General features: G+C 36.5%; 4 pseudogenes; all 4 read left to right on the forward strand.

The window, feature by feature from the left end:
• Positions 1-59: 59 nt before the first annotated feature.
• LOC113323473 lies at positions 60-3,952 on the forward strand (annotated as a pseudogene).
• A 1,348-nt stretch (positions 3,953-5,300) lies between these two features.
• LOC113323076 lies at positions 5,301-8,422 on the forward strand (annotated as a pseudogene).
• Positions 8,423-8,642: 220 nt separating this feature from the next.
• Positions 8,643-13,171, forward strand: LOC113320278 (annotated as a pseudogene).
• Positions 13,172-13,276: 105 nt separating this feature from the next.
• On the forward strand, positions 13,277-17,164 carry LOC113320279 (annotated as a pseudogene).
• The last annotated feature ends 227 nt before the right edge of the window (positions 17,165-17,391 follow it).

Here is a 17,391-nt window from a genome sequence, read left to right on the forward strand (position 1 = left end):
GCTTAGTTGTCTTCTTGATTAAAAATCCAAGAGTTTGAAGTAAAAAAGCCTGGTGTTGGCTTTTTATCATCATCATCATCTCGTTTTCTTCTTCTTTTTTACGTTTCTTCCTTACTCTCTGTTCTTAGATTTGATTGTAACTGATGGCGATTTTAGAAAGTTCTGTTCATTTGATTAAAATGATTTTCATCTTCTTATGCTGTACTCTCATAAGCAACTATGGGGTTCGAGCATTTAACAACGACATATCAGAAACTGGATTGGATGGGGTTGGAGTTAACAGAACAGGCTATCACTTTCAGTCTCCCAAGAACTGGATCAATGGTAAGTTCTCACTTCTCACTTGATTGTACATATCATCATTAGTTTGTTTGATTAGTTTTTCAACTTAACTAATCATATATAATCAGCATTTCAACTTAATCTAATCCCGGACCTCCGTCATTTATTTCTCGGAGATAAACGGCGATCATACCCCGTGGAATTTTGGTGTTTCACAAGCATTAACATAAAATGGGATTGAAAGTTTTAGCCCTTGCTAGCAGTTCCATTATTATTATCTCAACTAGTACTGTTTTATGTTTTCTTGCTCATTGTTACCAATCTTGCTATGTGTTATCAACTGAAGTACTATTTTAACATTGTTTCATGCTTCTTACTTGGATGGCATTCAAACCTCTCCAACAACAATTCACCAGACCCAAATGGTAAGCCAGTCTTAGCTCTTACACATACATGAGAAATCTTTGTTGTTTAGTTACTTAGAGTTACAATGGTGTTCTTAAAAGAACTCTCATGATCTGCAACAGGACCAATGTATTATAATGGAATCTACCATCTTTTCTACCAATACAATCCTAAAGCTGCTGCATGGGCAAGTGATATAGTCTGGGGCCATTCTGTATCAAAAGATATGGTCAACTGGTTTCGCCTTGATGTTGCAATGGCCCCTACGGATTCATTTGATGTCAATGGGTGCTGGTCAGGTTCTGCCACTATCCTCCCTGGTAACAAGCCGGTGATGCTTTATACTGGCATAGATATAAATAATGTACAAGTTCAGAACATTGCTGTGCCAAAGAATTCATCGGATCCCTTACTTGTAGAATGGAAAAAGCTAGACAAAAATCCATTGATTTTGCCACCCAATGGCATTAACGGAACTTCGTTCCGGGATCCGACAACTGCATGGTTAGGTAAAGATGGGTATTGGAGAATTCTAGTTGGGAGTGAGAGAAGTAATCTGGGGACGGCGTTGTTGTTTAGAAGTAAAGATTTCATGACATGGACAGCATCTGAAAATAACTTCCATTCTGCACCAGATACTGGTATTTGGGAATGTCCAGATTTCTTTCCTGTGCCACTGAAAGGTAAAAAAGGATTAGACACTTCTGCGAGTGGAGCCAATGTTAAGTACATCTTAAAGGTGAGTGTTCAAAGAACATGGTCAGATTTCTACACAGTTGGGGATTACTATCTGAACAAGGATGAGTATGTACCTGATAACACTCCAGGTAACCATTATTCAACAACTACAGGACTGAAATTTGATTACGGGAAATTCTATGCGTCTAAAACATTCTTCGATGAGGCGAAAAACAGAAGGATATTGTGGGCGTGGGTTAACGAATCCGATTCTGCAGCAGATGATTTTGCTAAAGGATGGGCTGGCATTAGGGCTGAACATGGTGTCGGTTAACCATTGGAAACCGACCGAACCAGACCAATAAGCAAGAAACCGAACCAAACCATTTAGATTTGGATTGGTTTGGTAAAAAATGTTGAAAAACCGACATTACTGGTTTGGTTTTGGTTTGACCTGAAAACCGAACCAAAAACCATTGGGGAACCGATTAATTTTTAAACTTAATTTCTACCGTCGATTTAAAAGTATTAGATTCTACCCATTAATTTAGAGGATAAATAGAAACCCTAAATCTAATATTTCATTATGATACTCTCCCTCTTTCTCTTTCTCCTTCTCTCAGCCACCTCCCTTCTCCACCCCCAACTACAGCTGCTGCTATTCGACTTTTTTCTTCCCGTCTTCCTTCTTTTTTATTTGTCAATATATAAATTAAGATATATTATATATCTTCATTTGATCTCTAGAATTAGAGTAAGCTTTAACTATTCTTGATTTTTTTTTGTCTGTATATTTGTGTAAACCAATACTATCGGCAACTACGATTTTTTTATCTGTAAATTTGTATTTTTTTTTTGGTTTGACATAATTATTGGTTAACCAAAAACCACTGGGACAAACCGAAACCAACTGGAACCATTTGGAAACCGAACCAATGGTTAATGGATTGGTTTGGTTTAGATTTTTAGAAACCAATAATATTGGTTTCGGTTTTGGTTTGGCTAGAAACCGAACCAAAACCGACCATGAACAGCCCTAGCTGGCATTCAGGTTTGTTTATATCAGTGATAATTATTTAATATGATAGAATAGCTGATTCTTCTGTAAATGATATTGCTAATACTAGTAGTTTTTAACCAATCTTGTATTGTAGGCAATTCCAAGGACACTGTGGCTGGATAGAAATGGAAAACAACTTCTACAGTGGCCAATCGAAGAGCTCGAAACTTTAAGAACAAACGAAGTGAAGTTGAAAAAGACACCTCTCACCAAAGGAAGTCTATTTGAAGTTCAAGGAATAACAGCTGCATAGGTATTCCGAGTTAGAATCAATTTAAGAGCAATGTGTTAAACTTAGTAGCCATATTTTTATGACTATGATTCTGAATATTCACAGGCTGATATCGAAGTTAGATTTCGTTTACCAAGTTTAGAAAGTGCAGAATCATTTGATCCTTCATGGAATGACGCCCAACAGCTCTGCGGAAGGAAGGATGCTACTGTTCAAGGTGGCATTGGACCGTTTGGGTTGTTAACTCTAGCTTCTAAGGACTTAGATGAATACACAGCAGTATTCTTCAGGGTTTTCAAAGCTCTAGACAAGCCTGTTGTGCTTATGTGTTCTGGTGGTACCAGGTCATCATTAAAAGCAGAATTAGATAAACCCTCATCTGGGGCTTTTGTGGATGTTGACTTGATTGATGGTGAAATTTCTCTGAGAAGCTTGGTAAAAAAAATCTATCTTCCTTTGTTGTTTTAGAGTGAGAGGAACAAACTATTTCTACTTAAATTTGTTCAATTCGATTGCAGATTGATCATACAGTAGTAAAAGCTTTGGTGCTGGTGGAAAAACATGTATCACGACTAGAGTCTATCCAACTTTGGCAGTAGGAAAGGAAGCTCATTTATACGCTTTCAACAACGGTACTGAGACTGTTGAGATTAAGAGACTAAATGCATGGACAATGCAGACACCTAAAATGAATCTTGGCCATGAGATAAGTTCGTTGTTCGCAGCTTAAACATAAGGTCAATTATCATTAGAGGAGGAGTTACAACTCTGGGAAAATCAGTCCATGTTACTGTATTCTTGCAATAGAAATTTAGAGTGATGCTGAATGTCTTCCGTACTGCAAATATTGGCATCCTCTATTGTTTTCCCGTTTTTCACATGTGAACACAGTTAACATATAGATTCCAGTTTCTGGCTCTCTGCCCCCTCCTGTTTCTGTTTTTCTTTTCCCTTCTGAATTTTCCCAAATACTATTAACAATGTCGAGGGTCTATATAATTCTTGCACTAAGGGAAGAATACTGCTGATGCCATTGATGGTGCTGCAAGTATGGTCACCATCATATGGATCTGGTAGTGGGAGCTGGTATGCTATCCGCATCAGCATCTCTCACACTGAAAGTTACAGAGGGGATGAATGTAAAGTGGAGGCAAGATTAATGAAAGATTTAAATATTACAAATTTCTTCAAGTCAAGAGTCATTGTATATTATAATCAGCACAAAGTTGCTTGCTTAGTTGTCCTCTTAATTATTTAGAATTGTTTGAACTAGTAATATACCTGGTAATTTCCTATCTCCTGTACTTCTTTTATATTTTCTATGTTTCTTCCTTAGTTCTATTCTGAGAGTTTACAAAGTCTGAATCTCATAAGGAACTGTCTGAGCATTTAACCAAGTCATGTCAGAAACTGGATCATCAGACGGGTTAGGAATTAACAGAACAGGTTATCACTTTCAGTCCCCAAAAAACTGGATTAACGATAAGCTCTTCTGCTTTCTCATTTAGTGCTTATAATCATTTGCAGTTTAGTTTCATCATATTGGTATTTCAGCTTTATAAGAGTAAAATTCTGACATTTTTGTTTTGTTACTTGATTCGCATTCAAACATCTTCAACAAACAATTAACAGTGGTACTCTTGAAGTTGGATTTATCGACACCGCTAATAAACTTTTTACTCAAACACTTCAAAGTGGTGATCTCTTTGTGTTCCCGAAAGGACTTGTTCATTATCAGCAAAATGTTGATCCCCAAGCTTATTCCATTGCAGTTTCTGCTTTTGGCAGTGCAAATGCTGGTACAGTTTCAGTTCCTAGTTCGGTTTTCGCTTCTGGAATCCCTGATGGGATTTTGGCCAAGTCTTTCAAAACTGATGTTGCTACAATTCACGCTATCAAGACTGGTCTTGCACCCAAACCTTAGAGAAAATAACTTCATGGTGTCGACCATCTTTCTTCTTTAAGTAATGATATTGTAATGCATTTTGATATGCTGTTGAATAAATTTTAATTCTTTGCAATTCTTTGGATGGAATGACTGAAAGAATACTATCCCATTTTGGCAATGTCTTATGAGTGCGTCTAAGTGTATTGGGTTTAATAAAATTTAGGAATTGGGCTTTTTAAACAAACCAGCTCCCAGTCCCATTTTCAAGCCCTATAAGATTTCTCAAAAAACTTGATTAACATTAATTGTGGGATTTCCAGGTATCCCTGTGGAAACGTAATTCTAGCTAATTTGGAAAACTTTTTCAAAAAGAAAAAAAACTAACTTGGAAAAGAATTAGTTACTAGATTTGAAACTTTGGATAAGTATTCCACCTAATAAATCTCACATTTGTTAATTTGGTAAATTTATTTCATACATTTGGCAAGCTCTTTCATTTGAGGATTACACAGAGGAGTAATTACCGTAATTAATGTGTGCTTATCTAAATCATCATTATGACACCGTACAGCTACATCCCATGCAATGCAATTGAGTGATATAACTACGGTCACATATCAAGATACGCTGTATTGCCTAATTTATAGATAAAACCTAGATAATATTTCTTTCCTTGTTATTATCGAGTAAAGTCAATATATGCGGAAAACTTGTCTAGTATCTCTATAAATACATACATTCATTCTCAAGCTTTCATCCATCTTTCAAGAAAACAAGTATCCGCATAAATCATCATCAAAAACAATGGCGAAGTTCATTTGTTGGTTTACTCTTCTTTTCTTATGTTTCAATCTCAGTGTTGAAGCATTACATAAAATAATCCACATTTTCAATCACTTGTGGCAGTGAAAGCACCGGTGAAACTAGGACATCTAAGAACTGGTTTTCACTTCCAACCTCCCAAAAACTGGATCAACGGTATGCAGTTCCTTCTAAATCTGATTTAATTAGTCTTATCTGTGTTAATATCATGTTTTTAGTATTTTTATCATTCAAAAGATAAGCAGTATCACTGATTTTTGGAAACGATATCTTTTTTCGCATACAATTAAGGATTTCCAGGAACGGGGGCAATGGATTTTTACTGCATACATGTCGTTTGTTTCCTTCTTAAGCACATGTTCCTTTTTACTTTTTAGTATTAATTTTTTTTTGACTGGATTGACTAGAGATACATCGAGTTTGACTAGGATTGTTTAGACATCAGAGGTTTTTTTTTTCTTCCATTTTTGGTTTATACTGTTCAGTGATTTGTAAGCTGAACAGATTTCAGCATTAATATAGCATAGTTTTAACAATCTAACATTTTTTTTATTGTCAATCTCATTATTCCAAAAATAAATAAATAGCTGGGATTGTGTTATCAAAAATAAATAATTCTGGTACAATTTTTTTTTTAGTCCCTACTACATTTCAGTTTTGGCTACTGGAATTCTTGATGGGATTTTGGCTAAGTCTTTCAAAACTGATTTTGAATACAATTCGAGCAATATATTGGTTTATTTTCCTATTTGTGCATGCTAGATTTTCATTTATGTTCAGCTAACCATATGTTTTTTTCTTGCTTTTTTGCATGGCACATGAATCTCTGCATCAAACTATCAAACAGATCCAAATGGTATGCTATTACATTCTTTATCTTGATTTGTATTAGACGTCGATCGTTTATTTTATTTCATTATAGTTAAGTGTTTTACCCATGCTATGGTTTTTTAACAGGCCCAATGTATTATAAAGGCGTTTATCATCTTTTCTACCAGTATAATCCCAAAGGTGCTGTGTGGGGGAATATTGTATGGGCACACTCAGTATCCACTGATTTGATAAACTGGTTTTCCCTTGAACATGCAATTGCCCCTTCCAAACCATTTGACATAAATGGGTGCTGGTCAGGTTCTGCAACTATACTTCCTGGCAACAAACCTGTTATACTTTACACTGGTATTGATCCAGACGAGAGACAAGTACAAAACATTGCAGTGCCGAAGAACTTGTCTGACCCATTCTTAAGAGAATGGGTGAAGCCTGATTACAACCCAATAATCAAACCAAGCATTGGTGTGAATGCGAGTGCGTTTCGAGATCCCACAACTGCATGGTGGAGTAAAGATGGGCACTGGAGATTAGTAGTTGGTAGCAAGAGAGATATGAGAGGAACCGCGGTGTTGTATAGAAGCAAGGATTTTATTCATTGGACTAAAGCCAAACATTTGTTACATTCTTCTGCTACTACTGGTATGTGGGAGTGCCCAGATTTTATCCAGTGTCGCTGAATGGGAAACAAGGATTAGACACTTCATCGGTTGGTGATGGTGTTAAACATGTGCTGAAAGTGAGCCTTGATCTTACAAGGTTCGAATATTACACTCTTGGTCAATATTTTACTAGCAAAGATCGATATGTACCAGACAACACTTCAGTTGATGATAGTACAGGGTTAAGGTATGATTATGGAAATTTCTATGCATCCAAGTCGTTTTTCGATCCGTCAAAGAATAGAAGAATCTTGTGGGGATGGGCTAACGAATCCGATCGAACTCCAGATGATCAAATTGCTAAAGGCTGGGCTGGGGTTCAGGTAATTATCCTCTTCTCTAGAACTAAAGATATGGTCTGAAGATTTCATTTCCGTTTATTTTTTAAGTAATTTTATTTTTTCACTATAGGCAATTCCGAGGACATGTGGCTTGATAGAAATGAAAAACAACTCTTACAATGGCCTATTGAAGAGGTTAATCATTTACGAAGCGGTCACGGTCGAGTGGAGATGACCAAGATACCTCTTCATAAGGGAAGTCTCATTGAGATTGAAGGAATTACTCCTGCTCAGGTATGCTATTTGTAAGATCTAAATACGATGTCATAAACATTTGCTCCGCTTTGAATTATGATGTATCTATTCACTTGAGTGAATTTGCATTTTACAGGCTGATGTTGAAATTACATTCCGTATACCAAGTTTGGAACATGCTGAACCATTTGATCCTAAATGGGTTGATGCTGAAAGACTTTGCGGCGAAAAAGATGCTAGTGTCTCGGGTGGCATCGGACCTTTTGGATTGCTAACACTGGCGTCAAGTGACTTACAAGAGTATACTGCGGTATTTTTTAGGGTCTTCAAATCAAATGACAAACATAAAGTGCTTATGTGCTCTGGTGGTATTAGGTACGTTAATTAAGATGGACTCTTTTGATTTGAATACTTTCTTCAACTAAAGAAAGCTGATTTTGTTTCTTTTCTCCATCAAATTACTGCAGGTCTTCTTTAACACATGATAAGATGTACAAGCCATCTTACGGAGGTTTCGTAGATGTTGATATTAGTAATGGAAAGCTTTCCTTGAGAAGCTTGGTAAGACTTTTAATCTCTATATACTTTAATTGTTAAATATATTTGTGTTTCAAATAATAATATATTTTAGTTCTAAAATTTACATTCTTTCTTCTAATATATATGATGTTTGGTTGCAGATCGATAATTCAGTCGTAGAGAGTTTTGGTGCTGGAGGAAAAACATGCATCTTATCAAGGGCTTATCCAACACTGGCTATTGGAAATAATGCTCATTTGTATGTTTTCAACAATGGAACTCAAGCGGTAAAGATTGGGAAGTTAAAAGCATGGTCAATGAATAGTCCCTCAATGAATTGAAGAAAAATTAGTCCTCTAGTTTGAGTGAGCAATGAGTAGGATTTTGTTTCAGGAGAATAATATCCATCATGTTGTCCGATGGTTCCTTGTCAAAATTGTCCATACGAGTACATAAGGATGTTACATGTAGTGTCAATTGGAAATAAAGTAATTCACCTTTAGAATATTTTTATTTACAGTAAACTTATTTATTCTCTTGAGTTTTACTTTTTACTTTTATTTGCCGTATCAAGTCTTTTCAAGTCTTGCATCTTTGAAAGAAAGTCTTCGAGTCACTGGACTGGTACAGGTTTGGTTGGACCGATTGATTGCAGGGGGGGTGTCGATTAGTAAATGTTAGCTGTGGTTTCTTTGAATATAAATAATTCTTCTTCAAATATCTTTTTCTTTAGTTTTTCTGTTTTAAGGTTCATTGGTTATGGAGATTCTAGAAATGCTTGTTCCGTTGCTACTGGTTCCATTATGGTTTAGCCTTTTAGTCAATGGGGTTCAGGCATCTAACAAAGTACTATCAGAAATTCAGGCTACTAACAAATCTAATGCTTGGAGTCTTTACAGAACAGGTTATCACTTTCAACCTCAGAAAAATTGGATGAATGGTAAGTTCTTATTTCTTGTTTAAGTTCTTGTTTTGAGTTACATGTGCTTTAGTATGAAATCCTAAATGAGCTACTGTAAGTTAGCTTTTTTTCTGTGATAGATTATGTAGTGAACTATTTAGTGATTAGCATTATTAATTTAGTTTGTTGTTTTCCATTCAGATCTGTAAATCCCAACATCTGGGGACCTTTATTAGTTTCATGCTCCTTAATTTTCCTAATTTAAAATCCCCACTTACATATTCCGGTGGTGATGCCCCCAGATACTGATTTCAGTGGCTTTGATGGTTGGGGTTAGCCCATTAAGAACTGATTCATTGGAATATCTTATTTGGTTTCGGGTTATTGATTTAGAATTTTAACGAGTTCTGGTGTTGTTTATATGGATGGGGATGTTGCTGATTTATAATAGAAATTGTTCACACATGTAGCTCTGTTTCCTTAATAGGCTGCCATAGTGCTCCATCAGTTGTTTTGGGTGCTTTTATGTTATTTGGTTTGGTTGGTATGAATCTAACCCTTTGTTATGATCCTAAAAACTTGTGGCAAAGTGGAATTTATGATGTGCAGTGGAATGCTATCTGTAGATCTAGAACTGCTGTTACTACTACTTTAACTGGTTGTACCGCGGCCTCAACTGCGTTGTTTAGGAAAAGATTATTTGTTGGTCCTTGGAATGATTTCGTACCGGTCAGTTAGGTGGTTTTGCTGCGGTTACTGCTGGGTTGTGGTACCATGGACCACTATTACTTGTGGATTTGTTGCTTTTGGGGTATTAATCGGATGTAATAAACTAGCAGAGTAATTCAAATATGTTGATAGTGATAGTAGCGTAATAAATCGCATGGTGGTTGTGGCACTTGGGGTATACTTTATTACAGCTATGTTTGTTAGAAAAGAATGTGTCTGAGATTTATAAATAGGGTAGATCTTCATGGTTTGTTGGTGGATGATGGTAGAAAATTGTTTGCAGCTCATCTCATTCGGATTTTAGTTATTGATGGTTGGTTTAGTGCAACAATGGGACTGGAATCGTAAATTCATCAGTTTTAAGCTAGCAGGGTCCCGGTTTGAGCTTCAGCTGTATGCAAGAACAAAACTTTCTATGGACTGATCTCCTTTTTTTTTCTTTTTCTTTTTCTTTTGATAGTGTGTTAGACTGCTCTCACTGCATAATATTATTATTATGTTTCTTCAATTGCTTAGTGTCTAACGTTAGTTTCTTGCTTGAATGGCACTCTGATACCTGCAACAACAAACAGACCCAAATGGTAAGAGTTCATCCTACATTTCTTTAGGTTAATCTAGACCTTTTTAATGGTTTAATCCTCAAGTTGCATTTTTCCAATTTAATCTCGTATTATCTGATTTAAAACAGGCCCAATGTACTATAATGGTACCTACCATCTGTTCTACCAGTACAACCCCGAAGGTGCTGTATGGGGAAACATTGTGTGGGGGCATTCTGTATCAAAGGACATGATCAATTGGCTCCCTCTTAATCCCGCAATCTATCCTTCAGCTCCATTCGATATCAATGGTTGTTGGTCGGGTTCTGCAACTATCCTCCAGGGAAATAAACCTGTGATATTCTACACAGGCATTGATACAGAGAATCGACAAGTGCAGAACATTGCAGTACCAAAGAACTTATCAGATCCTTTCCTAGAAGAATGGACGAAACCTGACTACAACCCCTTGATAGAGCCAATCAATGGGATTAATGCTGCCTCATTTCGAGACCCGACAACTGCTTGGTTGGGCAAAGATGGGTACTGGAGATTGGTAGTTGGAAATGAGAGCGGTAACAAAACAGGAATGGCATTACTGTATAAAAGTAAAGATTTCGTTAAATGGGTTAAGGTCCAATATCCACTACATTCTGCTCAAACTGGTATGTGGGAGTGTCCGGATTTCTTTCCTGTATCACTAACAGGAAAAGAAGGTTTAGACACATCTGCAAGTGGAGACCGAATCAAACATGTTTTAAAAGTGAGTCTTGGTGAGAAGACCGCTGATCACTATACGGTTGGTCACTATCTTTTGAGTAAGGATCAGTATATACCTGACAATACATCTGTTGATGATTCGACGGGATTAAGGTATGACTATGGAAACTTCTATGCATCTAAATCATTTTTTGATGCATCGAAAAAGAGGAGGATCCTGTGGGGATGGGTTCTCGAGTCCGATACCAAAGAAGACGATATTGCTGAAGGATGGGCTGGCATTCAGGTGGTTTATTAAAGATATACAGTTTTCAGATCTATATAGTGTAGCTAAATGCTGGCTTGCATTTGATGCCTTATCATCACTTCATATTTGCAGTCAGTTCCGAGAACTTTATGGCTTGATAAAAACGAAAAACAACTTCTACAATGGCCGGTTGAAGAACTCAAAAGTTTGAGAAGAGAAGAAGTTGCCATGACAAATATATCTCACCAAGGGAATTCTTTCCGAAGTTAAAGGAATAACAGCTTCACAGGTATGCAAATACGAAGAATTATATTTTAGAGTACAGATAGCGTTTATGCAGTCTCGATTTTGAGCTTTCACTTTATACTATTTTATATTTCTACTCCATAGGCCGATGTTGAAGTTACATTCCATTTGCCTAGTTTGGAGAAGGCAGAGTTGTTTGACCCTACTTGGGTTGACGCTGAAGCACTCTGTGGTAAGAAGGATGCTACTGTTCAAGGTGGGGTTGGACCTTTCGGATTGTTAGCATTGGCTTCTAAAAATTTGATGGAATACACAACAGTCGTCTTTAGAGTTTTTAAAGCTCAAGACAAGTATACAGTACTTATGTGCTCTGGCGGTGTAAGGTTAGCTTAACTTTGTTTTTGATACTCATGAGATACTCTCCTATGTATGCTAACAAAATGTAGAATCACCAGCTGACTTGTATTTTTGGCAATCTTGGTATAAAATCAGGTCTTCTCTAAAACCAGGAGTTACAAAACGGTCTTATGGAGCTTTTGTAGATGCAGATTTGAGTGATGGAAAGCTTTCTTTGAGGAGCTTGGTATGGTTTTAATTACAGTATTTATTAAGTAGCATTGAAATAAAATATAGTTGTATTCTTCTTTGTTTCGTGTGGTTGTTTTCCACTGTTAATAGGAACAATAATTAAACCAAGATTTAGTTTGAAACCAAAGCCAAAATTAAAGCCAGTATCTCTGTTTAAACCTATTTGAGTACTGGTGACAGAACCAAGAAGGAAAATACTTTTGTAACCATGTCCTAATTATGCCATCTACTACCTCTTTTTACTTCTAACAGCATATTTTCTACTTTTGTTGATAAAGTATTTGGCTGGATTACGGCATTTATCTGTAATATTTCGGACCTCTCAATTGTAACTGCATAAAAAGTTCATAATAGCCTTAACCAAGCTGCTGTTATTGCCTATTGGCAACAACAAGCACTTTCTCCATCTTAGTTCCATGGACATATTACTGTTTAGTAGCACCATTCATATCCATCTCTATGGATCCAGCACTGAGCACTTTCTCCGTTCTTCTTGAGAAGTTAGATTAAAGTGCTACAAGTTGCGAGTTTTTGATGTTATACAAGTATACAGTAAAGCTGCAATCCTTTTATTGTCTCCACTTGCTTATCTGTAAGTAAGTTCATGTAGCATTTCCTGTTGCCAGTTTTTATTTTTTTTTATAGACATCTGGTAATTCGTTAGTAGGTGCAAGGTTTAGGATCCAGTGGTCTTTTCATACGTGGACTCTTTCCCCATGAGTCTTATCAATATCAAGCCCTTTGTGTATTCTTTTCTTGATCCATGATCCCTAGTTTCTGGGTGGATGATGAGTTTGATAATTCAGTGGTTGAAATTTTTTGTTCTATTGTTTCTACTGCAGATTGATAATTCAGTGGTCGAAAGTTTTGCTTCTGGAGGAAAAACATGTATAACGTCCAGGGTTTACCCAACTCTTGCACTGGGGAAAAATGCTCACTTGTATGCTTTCAACAACGGTACTGAAGCTGTTGAAATTGCAGAGTTGAAAGCATGGTCAATAGGAAGACCAAAAATGAATGTTAAAGCACAAACACGAAGAAAACTGGATCGTGATTAACCTAATTGGCATCAGGATTCAGATGCAAAATAATCATTTTTAAATACATTGAATTAGTTCAGAAATAGAATAAGGTCATCGTCATGTTTAGTATTCTCTCTGGCCCTCATATAAATGAATGTATAAGGGATCCAAGGTTAAGGAAGATTTTAATATTATATTACAATTATCTTATATTGAATATTCCTAATTCATAATTAATAAAATAAAAACTTTACTTATCAATTATTTAAAGTCAAGATGTAGTATATTATAATCAGGGTTAGTACAAGTTGCTTAGTTGTCTTCTTGATTAAAAATCCAAGAGTTTGAAGTAAAAAAGCCTGGTGTTGGCTTTTTATCATCATCATCATCTCGTTTTCTTCTTCTTTTTTACGTTTCTTCCTTACTCTCTGTTCTTAGATTTGATTGTAACTGATGGCGATTTTAGAAAGTTCTGTTCATTTGATTAAAATGATTTTCATCTTCTTATGCTGTACTCTCATAAGCAACTATGGGGTTCGAGCATTTAACAACGACATATCAGAAACTGGATTGGATGGGGTTGGAGTTAACAGAACAGGCTATCACTTTCAGTCTCCCAAGAACTGGATCAATGGTAAGTTCTCACTTCTCACTTGATTGTACATATCATCATTAGTTTTTTGATTAGTTTTTCAACTTAACTAATCATATATAATCAGCATTTCAACTTAATCTAATCCCGGACCTCCGTCATTTATTTCTCGGAGATAAACGGCGATCATACCCCGTGGAATTTTGGTGTTTCACAAGCATTAACATAAAATGGGATTGAAAGTTTTAGCCCTTGCTAGCAGTTCCATTATTATTATCTCAACTAGTACTGTTTTATGTTTTCTTGCTCATTGTTACCAATCTTGCTATGTGTTATCAACTGAAGTACTATTTTAACATTGTTTCATGCTTCTTACTTGGATGGCATTCAAACCTCTCCAACAACAATTCACCAGACCCAAATGGTAAGCCAGTCTTAGCTCTTACACATACATGAGAAATCTTTGTTGTTTAGTTACTTAGAGTTACAATGGTGTTCTTAAAAGAACTCTCATGATCTGCAACAGGACCAATGTATTATAATGGAATCTACCATCTTTTCTACCAATACAATCCTAAAGCTGCTGCATGGGCAAGTGATATAGTCTGGGGCCATTCTGTATCAAAAGATATGGTCAACTGGTTTCGCCTTGATGTTGCAATGGCCCCTACGGATTCATTTGATGTCAATGGGTGCTGGTCAGGTTCTGCCACTATCCTCCCTGGTAACAAGCCGGTGATGCTTTATACTGGCATAGATATAAATAATGTACAAGTTCAGAACATTGCTGTGCCAAAGAATTCATCGGATCCCTTACTTGTAGAATGGAAAAAGCTAGACAAAAATCCATTGATTTTGCCACCCAATGGCATTAACGGAACTTCGTTCCGGGATCCGACAACTGCATGGTTAGGTAAAGATGGGTATTGGAGAATTCTAGTTGGGAGTGAGAGAAGTAATCTGGGGACGGCGTTGTTGTTTAGAAGTAAAGATTTCATGACATGGACAGCATCTGAAAATAACTTCCATTCTGCACCAGATACTGGTATTTGGGAATGATTCCAGATTTCTTTCCTGTGCCACTGAAAGGTAAAAAAGGATTAGACACTTCTGCGAGTGGAGCCAATGTTAAGTACATCTTAAAGGTGAGTGTTCAAAGAACATGGTCAGATTTCTACACAGTTGGGGATTACTATCTGAACAAGGATGAGTATGTACCTGATAACACTCCAGGTAACCATTATTCAACAACTACAGGACTGAAATTTGATTACGGGAAATTCTATGCGTCTAAAACATTCTTCGATGAGGCGAAAAACAGAAGGATATTGTGGGCGTGGGTTAACGAATCCGATTCTGCAGCAGATGATTTTGCTAAAGGATGGGCTGGCATTAGGGCTGAACATGGTGTCGGTTAACCATTGGAAACCGACCGAACCAGACCAATAAGCAAGAAACCGAACCAAACCATTTAGATTTGGATTGGTTTGGTAAAAAATGTTGAAAAACCGACATTACTGGTTTGGTTTTGGTTTGACCTGAAAACCGAACCAAAAACCATTGGGGAACCGATTAATTTTTAAACTTAATTTCTACCGTCGATTTAAAAGTATTAGATTCTACCCATTAATTTAGAGGATAAATAGAAACCCTAAATCTAATATTTCATTATGATACTCTCCCTCTTTCTCTTTCTCCTTCTCTCAGCCACCTCCCTTCTCCACCCCCAACTACAGCTGCTGCTATTCGACTTTTTCTTCCCGTCTTCCTTCTTTTTTATTTGTCAATATAAATTAAGATATATATATATCTTCATTTGATCTCTAGAATTAGAGTAAGCTTTAACTATTCTTGATTTTTTTTTGTCTGTATATTTGTGTAAACCAATACTATCGGCAACTACGATTTTTTTATCTGTAAATTTGTATTTTTTTTTTGGTTTGACATAATTATTGGTTAACCAAAAACCACTGGGACAAACCGAAACCAACTGGAACCATTTGGAAACCGAACCAATGGTTAATGGATTGGTTTGGTTTAGATTTTTAGAAACCAATAATATTGGTTTCGGTTTTGGTTTGGCTAGAAACCGAACCAAAACCGACCATGAACAGCCCTAGCTGGCATTCAGGTTTGTTTATATCAGTGATAATTATTTAATATGATAGAATAGCTGATTCTTCTGTAAATGATATTGCTAATACTAGTAGTTTTTAACCAATCTTGTATTGTAGGCAATTCCAAGGACACTGTGGCTGGATAGAAATGGAAAACAACTTCTACAGTGGCCAATCGAAGAGCTCGAAACTTTAAGAACAAACGAAGTGAAGTTGAAAAAGACACCTCTCACCAAAGGAAGTCTATTTGAAGTTCAAGGAATAACAGCTGCATAGGTATTCCGAGTTAGAATCAATTTAAGAGCAATGTGTTAAACTTAGTAGCCATATTTTTATGACTATGATTCTGAATATCACAGGCTGATATCGAAGTTAGATTTCGTTTACCAAGTTTAGAAAGTGCAGAATCATTTGATCCTTCATGGAATGACGCCCAACAGCTCTGCGGAAGGAAGGATGCTACTGTTCAAGGTGGCATTGGACCGTTTGGGTTGTTAACTCTAGCTTCTAAGGACTTAGATGAATACACCAGTATTCTTCAGGGTTTTCAAAGCTCTAGACAAGCCTGTTGTGCTTATGTGTTCTGGTGGTACCAGGTCATCATTAAAAGCAGAATTAGATAAACCCTCATCTGGGGCTTTTGTGGATGTTGACTTGATTGATGGTGAAATTTCTCTGAGAAGCTTGGTAAAAAAAATCTATCTTCCTTTGTTGTTTTAGAGTGAGAGGAACAAACTATTTCTACTTAAATTTGTTCAATTCGATTGCAGATTGATCATACAGTAGTAGAAAGCTTTGGTGCTGGTGGAAAAACATGTATCACGACTAGAGTCTATCCAACTTTGGCAGTAGGAAAGGAAGCTCATTTATACGCTTTCAACAACGGTACTGAGACTGTTGAGATTAAGAGACTAAATGCATGGACAATGCAGACACCTAAAATGAATCTTGGCCATGAGATAAGTTCGTTGTTCGCAGCTTAAACATAAGGTCAATTATCATTAGAGGAGGAGTTACAACTCTGGGAAAATCAGTCCATGTTACTGTATTCTTGCAATAGAAATTTAGAGTGATGCTGAATGTCTTCCGTACTGCAAATATTGGCATCCTCTATTGTTTTCCCGTTTTTCACATGTGAACACAGTTAACATATAGATTCCAGTTTCTGGCTATCTGCCCCCTCCTGTTTCAGTTTTTCTTTTCCCTTCTGAATTTTCCCAAATACTATTAACAATGTCGAGGGTCTATATAATTCTTGCACTAAGGGAAGAATACTGCTGATGCCATTGATGGTGCTGCAAGTATGGTCACTATCATATGGATCTGGTAGTGGGAGCTGGTATGCTATCCGCATCAGCATCTCTCACACTGAAAGTTACAGAGGGGATGAATGTAAAGTGGAGGCAAGATTAATGAAAGATTTAAATATTACAAATTTCTTCAAGTCAAGAGTCATTGTATATTATAATCAGCACAAAGTTGCTTGCTTAGTTGTCCTCTTAATTATTTAGAATTGTTTGAACTAGTAATATACCTGGTAATTTCCTATCTCCTGTACTTCTTTTATATTTTCTATGTTTCTTCCTTAGTTCTATTCTGAGAGTTTACAAAGTCTGAATCTCATAAGGAACTGTCTGAGCATTTAACCAAGTCATGTCAGAAACTGGATCATCAGACGGGTTAGGAATTAACAGAACAGGTTATCACTTTCAGTCCCCAAAAAACTGGATTAACGATAAGCTCTTCTGCTTTCTCATTTAGTGCTTATAATCATT

The sequence above is a fragment of the Papaver somniferum genome, chromosome 11 (assembly GCF_003573695.1).
Source record: "Papaver somniferum cultivar HN1 chromosome 11, ASM357369v1, whole genome shotgun sequence".
NCBI classification, from domain to species: domain Eukaryota; kingdom Viridiplantae; phylum Streptophyta; class Magnoliopsida; order Ranunculales; family Papaveraceae; genus Papaver; species Papaver somniferum.